Genomic DNA, 9,675 nt, shown 5'->3' on the forward strand with positions numbered 1-9,675 from the left:
AGCAATAAAATTAAAAATGCACCCAAAACCTAAACCAAACGTTGCAGATGGTCATTTCTTCATGCGCAGTGGTCAACGCGGCACTCTCTAGCTGCCAATAGCACTTTTTACTATGCGCACCCAACCAGAGTGACGGGAGGAGCACATTTCAGAAAACGTGCTCAGCTCGACGAGAAAATGCGATTTAAGCAATAAAATTAAAAATGCACCTAAAACATAAACCAAGCGTTGCAGATGGTCATTTCTTCATGCGCAGTGGTCAACGCGGCACTCTCTAGCTGCCAAGAGCACTTTTTACTATGCGCACCCAACCAGAGTGACGGGAGGAGAACATTTTAGAAAACGTGCTCAGCTCGTCGAGAAAATGCGATTTAAGCAATAAAATTAAAAATGCACCTAAAACCTAAACCAAACGTTGGGGGTGGTTATTTCTTCATGTGCAGCAGTCAACGCGGCACTCTCTAGCTGCCAAGAGCACTTTTTACTATGCGCACCCGACCAGAGTGACGGGAGGAGCACATTTCAGAAAACGTGCTCAGCTCGTCGAGAAAATGCGATTTAAGCAATAAAATTAAAAATGCACCCAAAACCTAAACCAAACGTTGCAGGTGGTTATTTCTTCATGCGCAGAGGTCAACGCGGCACTCTCTAGCTGCCAAGAGCACTTTTTACTATGCGCACCCAACCAGAGTGACGGGAGGAGCACATTTCAGAAAACGTGCTCAGCTCGTCGAGAAAATGCGATTTAAGCAATAAAATTAAAAATGCACCTAAAACCTAAACCAAACGTTGGGGGTGGTTATTTCTTCATGTGCAGCAGTCAACGCGGCACTCTCTAGCTGCCAAGAGCACTTTTTACTATGCGCACCCGACCAGAGTGACGGGAGGAGCACATTTCAGAAAACGTGCTCAGCTAATCGAGAAAATGCGATTTAAGCAATAAAATTAAAAATGCACCCAAAACCTAAACCAAACGTTGCAGATGGTCATTTCTTCATGCGCAGTGGTCAACGCGGCACTCTCTAGCTGCCAAGAGCACTTTTTACTATGCACACCCAACCAGAGTGACGGGAGGAGCACATTTCTGAAAACGTGCTCAGCTCGACGAGAAAATGCGATTTAAGCAATAAAATTAAAAATGCACCCAAAACCTAAAACAAACGTTGCACGTGGTTATTTCTTCATGCGCAGTGGTCAACGCGGCACTCTCTAGCTGCCAAGAGCACTTTTTACTATGCGCACCCAACCAGAGTGACGGGAGGAGCACATTTCAGAAAACGTGCTCAGCTCGTTGAGAAAATGCGATTTAAGCAATAAAATTAAAAATGCACCTAAAACCTAAACCAAACGTTGCGGGTGGTTATTTCTTCATGCGCAGTGGTCAACGCAGCACTCTCTAGCTGCCAAGAGCACTTTTTACTATGCGCACCCAACCAGAGTGACGGGAGGAGCACATTTCAGAAAACGTGCTCAGCTCGTCGAGAAAATGCGATTTAAGCAATAAAATTAAAAATGCACCCAAAACCTAAACCAAACGTTGCAGGTGGTTATTTCTTCATGCGCAGTGGTCAACGCGACACTCTCTAGCTGCCAAGAGCACTTTTTACTATGCGCACCCAACCAGAGTTACGGGAGGAGAACATTTCAGAAAACGTGCTCAGCTCGTCGAGAAAATGCGATTTAAGCAATAAAATTAAAAATGCACCTAAAACCTAAACCAAACGTTGGGGGTGGTTATTTCTTCATGTGCAGCAGTCAACGCGGCACTCTCTAGCTGCCAAGAACACTTTTTACTATGCGCACCCGACCAGAGTGACGGGAGGAGCACATTTCAGAAAACGTGCTCAGCTCGACGAGAAAATGAGATTTAAGCAATAAAATAAAAAATGCACCCAAAACCTAAAACAAACGTTGCACGTGGTTATTTCTTCATGCGCAGTGGTCAACGCGGCACTCTCTAGCTGCCAAGAGCACTTTTTACTATGCGCACCCAACCAGAGTTACGGGAGGAGCACATTTCAGAAAACGTGCTCAGCTCGTCGAGAAAATGCGATTAAGCAATAAAATTAAAAATGCACCTAAAACCTAAACCAAACGTTGCAGAGTGTCATTTATTCATGCGCAGTGGTCAACGCGGCACTCTCTAGCTGCCAAGAGCACTTTTTACTATGCGCACCCAACCAGAGTGACGGGAGGAGCACATTTCAGAAAACATGCTCAGCTCGTCGAGAAAATGCGATTTAAGCAATAAAATTAAAAATGCCCCCTCCGTGAGTCGTCGACTTATCGTGGTGGAGGGGTTTGCGTGCCCTTATGATCCTAGGAGCCATGTTGTCGGGGGCTTCATGCCCCTGGTAGGGTCACCCATGGCAAACGGGTCCTAGGTGAGGGGCCAGACAAAGCACGGCTCACAGAAGCCCCTTATGACGATTGAAATAAATGGACTTTGTTTTCCCTCGCCCGGACGCGGGTCACCGGGGCCTCCCTCTGGAGCCAGGCCTGGAGGCGGGGCTCGAAGGCGAGCGTCTGGTGGCCGGGCCTTCGCCCATGGGGCCCGGCCGGGCATAGCCCGAAAAGGAAACGTGGGTCCCCCTTCCCATGGGCTCACCACCCGTGGGAGGGGCCAAAGGGGTCGGGTGCAATGTGTGCTGGACGGCAGCCAAAGGCAGGGACCTTGGCGGTCTGATCCCCGGCTGCAGAAGCTGGCTCTTGGGACATGGAATGTCACCTCGCTGGCTGGAAAGGAGCCCGAGCTGGTATGCGAGGCAGAAAAATTCCGACTAGATATAGTCGGACTAGCCTCCACGCACAGTTTGGGTTCCGGTACAAGCCCTCTCGAGAGGGGCTGGACTCTCTTCCACTCTGGAGTTGCCCACGGTGAGAGGCGTCGAGCAGGTGTGGGTATACTTATTGCCCCCCGGCTGGGCGCCTGCACATTGGGGTTCACCCCGGTGAACGAGAGGGTAGCCTCCCTCCGCCTTCGGGTGGGGGGACGGGTCCTGACTGTTGTTTGTGTCTATGCACCAAACAGCAGCTCAGAGTACCCACCCTTCTTGGGGTCCCTTGAGGAAGTGCTGGAGAGCGCTCCTTCTGGGGACTCCATCATTCTACTGGGTGACTTCAATGCTCACGTGGGCAATGACAGTGAGACCTGGAAGGGTGTGATTGGGAGGAACGGCCCCCCCGATCTGAACCCGAGCGGTGTTCTATTGTTGGACTTCTGTGCTCGACATGGATTTTCAATAATGAACACCATGTTCAAGCATAAGGGTGTCCATGTGTGCACTTGGCAACAGGACACCCTAGGCCGCAGTTCGATGATCGACTTTGTAGTCGTGTCATCGGATTTGCGGCGGCATGTTTTGAACACTCGGGTGAAGAGAGGGGCGGAGCTGTCAACTGATCACCACCTGGTGGTGGGTTGGCTCCGATGGTGGGGGAAGATGCCGGTCCGACCTGGCAGACCCAAACGCTCTGTGAGGGTCTGCTGGGAACGTCTGGCAGAATCTCCTGTCAGGAAGAGCTTCAACTCCCACCTCCGGCAGAGCTTTTCCCACGTCCCGGGGGAGGCGGGGGACATTGAGTCTGAGTGGACCATGTTCCGCGCCTCCATTGTTGAGGCGGCCGACCGGAGCTGTGGCCGTAAGGTCGTTGGTGCCTGTCGTGGCGGCAATCCCCGAACCCGCTGGTGGACACCGGCGGTAAGGGATGCCGTCAAGCTGAAGAAGGAGTCCTATCGGGCCGTTTTGGCCTGCGGGACTCCGGAGGCAGCTGACAGGTACCGGATGGCCAAGCGGAACGCGGCTTCGGCGGTTGCTGAGGCAAAAACCCGGGCGTGGGAGGAGTTCGGTGAGGCCATGGAGAATGACTTTCGGACGGCTTCGAGGAAATTCTGGTCCACCATCCGGCGTCTCAGGAGGGGGAAGCAGTGCAACGTCAACACTGTTTACAGTGGGGATGGCGTGCTGCTGACCTCGACTCGGGACGTCGTGAGTCGGTGGGGAGAATACTTCGAAGACCTCCTCAATTCCACCTACACGCCTTCCATTGAGGAAGCAGGGCCTGGAGACTCTGAGGCGGATTCTCCAATCTCTGGGGTCGAAGTCACTGAGGTAGTTAAAAAACTCCTCGGTGGCAAGGCCCCGGGGGTGGATGAGATCCGCCCAGAGTTCCTAAAGGCTCTGGATGTTGTGGGGCTGTCATGGCTGACACGCCTCTACAACGTTGCGTGGACATCGGGGACAGTGTTACTGGATTGGCAGACTGGGATGGTGGTTCCCCTCTTTAAGAAGGGGGACCGGAGGGTGTGTTCCAATTACAGGGGAATCACACTCCTCAGCCTCCCTGGTAAGGTCTATTCAGGGGTGCTGGAGAGGAGGGTCCGTCGGGAGGTCGAACCTCGGATTCAGGAGGAGCAGTGTGGCTTTCGTCCTGGCCGTGGAACAGTGGACCAGCTCTACACCCTCGACAGGATCCTCGAGGGTGCATGGGAGTTCGCCCAACCAGTCCACAGGTGTTTTGTGGACTTGGAGAAGGCGTTCGACCGTGTCCCTCGGGAGGTTCTGTGGAGGGTGCTTCGGGAGTACGGGGTGCCGAGCCAACTGATAAGGGCGGTTCGGTCCCTGTATCACCGATGCCAGAGTCTGGTCCGCATTTCCGGCAGTAAGTCGGATTCGTTCCCAGTGAGGGTTGGACTCCGCCAAGGCTGCCCTTTGTCACCGATTCTGTTCATAATTTTTATGGACAGAATTTCTAGGCGCAGCCGAGGCGTTGAGGGGGTCCGGTTTGGGGACCTCAGCATCGCGTCTCTGCTTTTTGCAGATGACGTGGTGCTGTTGGCTTCTTCAGGCTGTGATCTCCAGCTCTCGCTGGAACGGTTCGCAGCCGAGTGTGAAGCGGTCGGGATGAGGGTCAGCACCTCCAAATCCGAGTCCATGGTCCTCGATCGGAAAAGGGTGGAATGCCCTCTCCGGATCGGGGATGAGATCCTGCCCCAAGTGGAGGAGTTCAAGTATCTTGGAGTCTTGTTCACGAGTGAGGGGAGGATGGAGCGTGAGATCGACAGGCGGATCGGTGCAGCGTCGGCAGTAATGCGGACCCTGTACCTGTCCGTTGTGGTGAAGAGAGAGCTGAGCCAAAAGGCAAAGCTCTCAATTTACCGGTCGATTTACGCTCCTACCCTCACCTATGGTCACGAGCTATGGGTCGTGACCGAAAGAACGAGATCTCGGATACAAGCGGCCGAAATGAGTTTTCTCCGCAGGATGTCCGGGCTCTCCCTTAGAGATAGGGTGAGAAGCTCGGTCATCCGGGAGAGACTCGGAGTAGAGTCGCTACTCCTCCACGTTGAGAGGAGCCAGATGAGGTGGCTCGGGCATCTTATCAGGACGCCTCCCTGGGGAGGTGTTCCGGGCATGTCCCACCGGTAGGAGACCCCGGGGACGACCCAGGACGCGCTGGAGAGACTATGTCTCTCAGCTGGCCTGGGAACGCCTTGGGATCCCCCGGGATGAGCTGGATGAAGTGGCTGGGGAGAGGGAAGTCTGGGAGTCCCTCCTAAAGCTGCTGACCCAGCGACCCGACCCCGGATAAGCGGAAGAAGATGGATGGATGGATGGATGAAATAAAAATGCACCTAAAACCTAAACCAAACGTTGCAGATGGTCATTTCTTCATGCGCAGTGGTCAACGCGGCACTCTCTAGCTGCCAAGAGCACTTTTTACTATGCGCACCCAACCAGAGTGACGGGAGGAGCACATTTCAGAAAACGTGCTCAGCTCGTCCAGAAAATGCGATTTAAGCAATAAAATTAAAAATGCACCCAAAACCTAAACCAAACGTTGCAGGTGGTTATTTCTTCATGCGCAGTGGTCAACGCGGCACTCTCTAGCTGCCAAGAGCACTTTTTATTATGCGCAACCAACCAGAGTGACGGGAGGAGCACATTTCAGAAAACGTGCTCAGCTCGTCGAGAAAATGCAATTTAAGCAATAAAATTAAAAATGCACCTAAAACCTAAACCAAACGTTGCAGGTGGTTATTTCTTCATGCGCAGTGGTCAACGCGGCACTCTCTAGCTGCCAAGAGCACTTTTTATTATGCGCAACCAACCAGAGTGACGGGAGGAGCACATTTCAGAAAACGTGCTCAGCTCGTCGAGAAAATGCAATTTAAGCAATAAAATTAAAAATGCACCTAAAACCTAAACCAAACGTTGCAGGTGGTTATTTCTTCATGCGCAGTGGTCAACGCGGCACTCTCTAGCTGCCAAGAGCACTTTTTACTATGCGCACCCAACCAGAGTGACGGGAGGAGCACATTTCAGAAAACGTGCTCAGCTCGTCGAGAAAATGCGATTAAAGCAATAAAAATAAAAATGCACCTAAAACCTAAACCAAACGTTGCAGATGGTCATTTCTTCATGCGCAGTGGTCAACGCGGCACTCTCTAGCTGCCAAGAGCACTTTTTACTATGCACACCCAACCAGAGTGACGGGAGGAGCACATTTCAGAAAACGTGCTCAGCCCGTCGAGAAAATGCGATTTAAGCAATAAAATTAAAAATGCACCCAAAACCTAAACCAAACGTTGCAGATGGTCATTTCTTCATGCGCAGTGGTCAACGCGGCACTCTTTAGCTGCCAAGAGCACTTCTTACTATGCACACCCAACCAGAGTGACGGGAGGAGCACATTTCTGAAAACGTGCTCAGCTCGTCGAGAAAATGCGATTAAAGCAATAAAATTAAAAATGCACCTAAAACCTAAACCAAACGTTGCAGGTGGTTATTTCTTCATGCGCAGCAGTCAACGCGGCACTCTCTAGCTGCCAAGAGCACTTTTTACTATGCGCACCCAACCAGAGTGACGGGAGGAGCACATTTCTAAAAACGTGCTCAGCTCGACGAGAAAATGCGATTTAAGCAATAAAATTAAAAATGCACCCAAAACCTAAAACAAACGTTGCACGTGGTTATTTCTTCATGCACAGTGGTCAACGCGGCACTCTCTAGCTGCCAAGAGCACTTTTTACTATGCGCACCCAACCAGAGTGACGGGAGGAGCACATTTCAGAAAACGTGCTCAGCTCGTCGAGAAAATGCGATTTAAGCAATAAAATTAAAAATGCACCCAAAACCTAAACCAAACGTTGCAGATGGTCATTTCTTCATGCGCAGTGGTCAACGCGGCACTCTTTAGCTGCCAAGAGCACTTTTTACTATGCACACCCAACCAGAGTGACGGGAGGAGCACATTTCAGAAAACGTGCTCAGCCCGTCGAGAAAATGCGATTTAAGCAATAAAATTAAAAATGCACCCAAAACCTAAACCAAACGTTGCAGATGGTCATTTCTTCATGCGCAGTGGTCAACGCGGCACTCTTTAGCTGCCAAGAGCACTTCTTACTATGCACATCCAACCAGAGTGACGGGAGGAGCACATTTCTGAAAACGTGCTCAGCTCGTCGAGAAAATGCGATTAAAGCAATAAAATTAAAAATGCACCTAAAACCTAAACCAAACGTTGCAGGTGGTTATTTCTTCATGCGCAGCAGTCAACGCGGCACTCTCTAGCTGCCAAGAGCACTTTTTACTATGCGCACCCAACCAGAGTGACGGGAGGAGCACATTTCAGAAAACGTGCTCGGCTCGTCGAGAAAATGCGATTTAAGCAATAAAATTAAAAATGCACATAAAACCTAAACCAAACGTTGCAGATGGTTATTTCTTCATGCGCAGTGGTCAACGCGGCACTCTCTAGCTGCCAAGAGCACTTTTTACTATGCGCACCCGACCAGAGTGACGGGAGGAGCACATTTCAGAAAACGTGCTCAGCTCGTCGAGAAAATGCGATTTAAGCAATAAAATTAAAAATGCACCTAAAACCTAAACCAAACGTTGCAGGTGGTTATTTCTTCATGCGCACTGGTCAACGCGGCACTCTCTAGCTGCCAAGAGCACTTTTTACTATGCGCACCCAACCAGAGTGACGGGAGGAGCACATTTCACAAAACGTGCTCAGCTCGTCGAGAAAATGCGATTAAAGCAATAAAATTAAAAATGCACCTAAAACCTAAACCGAACGTTGCAGATGGTCATTTCTTCATGCGCAGTGGTCAACGCGGCACTCTCTAGCTGCCAAAAGCACCTTTTACTATGCGCACCCAACCAGAGTGACGGGAGGAGCACATTTCAGAAAACGTGCTCAGCCCGTCGAGAAAATGCGATTTAAGCAATAAAATTAAAAATGCACCCAAAACCTAAACCAAACGTTGCAGGTGGTTATTTCTTCATGCGCAGCAGTCAACGCGGCACTCTCTAGCTGCCAAGAGCACTTTTTACTATGCGCACCCAACCAGAGTGACGGGAGGAGCACATTTCTAAAAACGTGCTCAGCTCGACGAGAAAATGCGATTTAAGCAATAAAATTAAAAATGCACCCAAAACCTAAAACAAACGTTGCACGTGGTTATTTCTTCATGCACAGTGGTCAACGCGGCACTCTCTAGCTGCCAAGAGCACTTTTTACTATGCGCACCCAACCAGAGTGACGGGAGGAGCACATTTCAGAAAACGTGCTCAGCTCGTCGAGAAAATGCGATTTAAGCAATAAAATTAAAAATGCACCCAAAACCTAAACCAAACGTTGCAGATGGTCATTTCTTCATGCGCAGTGGTCAACGCGGCACTCTTTAGCTGCCAAGAGCACTTTTTACTATGCACACCCAACCAGAGTGACGGGAGGAGCACATTTCAGAAAACGTGCTCAGCCCGTCGAGAAAATGCGATTTAAGCAATAAAATTAAAAATGCACCCAAAACCTAAACCAAACGTTGCAGATGGTCATTTCTTCATGCGCAGTGGTCAACGCGGCACTCTTTAGCTGCCAAGAGCACTTCTTACTATGCACATCCAACCAGAGTGACGGGAGGAGCACATTTCTGAAAACGTGCTCAGCTCGTCGAGAAAATGCGATTAAAGCAATAAAATTAAAAATGCACCTAAAACCTAAACCAAACGTTGCAGGTGGTTATTTCTTCATGCGCAGCAGTCAACGCGGCACTCTCTAGCTGCCAAGAGCACTTTTTACTATGCGCACCCAACCAGAGTGACGGGAGGAGCACATTTCAGAAAACGTGCTCGGCTCGTCGAGAAAATGCGATTTAAGCAATAAAATTAAAAATGCACATAAAACCTAAACCAAACGTTGCAGATGGTTATTTCTTCATGCGCAGTGGTCAACGCGGCACTCTCTAGCTGCCAAGAGCACTTTTTACTATGCGCACCCGACCAGAGTGACGGGAGGAGCACATTTCAGAAAACGTGCTCAGCTCGTCGAGAAAATGCGATTTAAGCAATAAAATTAAAAATGCACCTAAAACCTAAACCAAACGTTGCAGGTGGTTATTTCTTCATGCGCACTGGTCAACGCGGCACTCTCTAGCTGCCAAGAGCACTTTTTACTATGCGCACCCAACCAGAGTGACGGGAGGAGCACATTTCACAAAACGTGCTCAGCTCGTCGAGAAAATGCGATTAAAGCAATAAAATTAAAAATGCACCTAAAACCTAAACCGAACGTTGCAGATGGTCATTTCTTCATGCGCAGTGGTCAACGCGGCACTCTCTAGCTGCCAAAAGCACCTTTTACTATGCGCACCCAACCAGAGTGACG

Source organism: Syngnathus scovelli, chromosome 9, assembly GCF_024217435.2.
Source record: "Syngnathus scovelli strain Florida chromosome 9, RoL_Ssco_1.2, whole genome shotgun sequence".
NCBI lineage: Eukaryota > Metazoa > Chordata > Actinopteri > Syngnathiformes > Syngnathidae > Syngnathus > Syngnathus scovelli.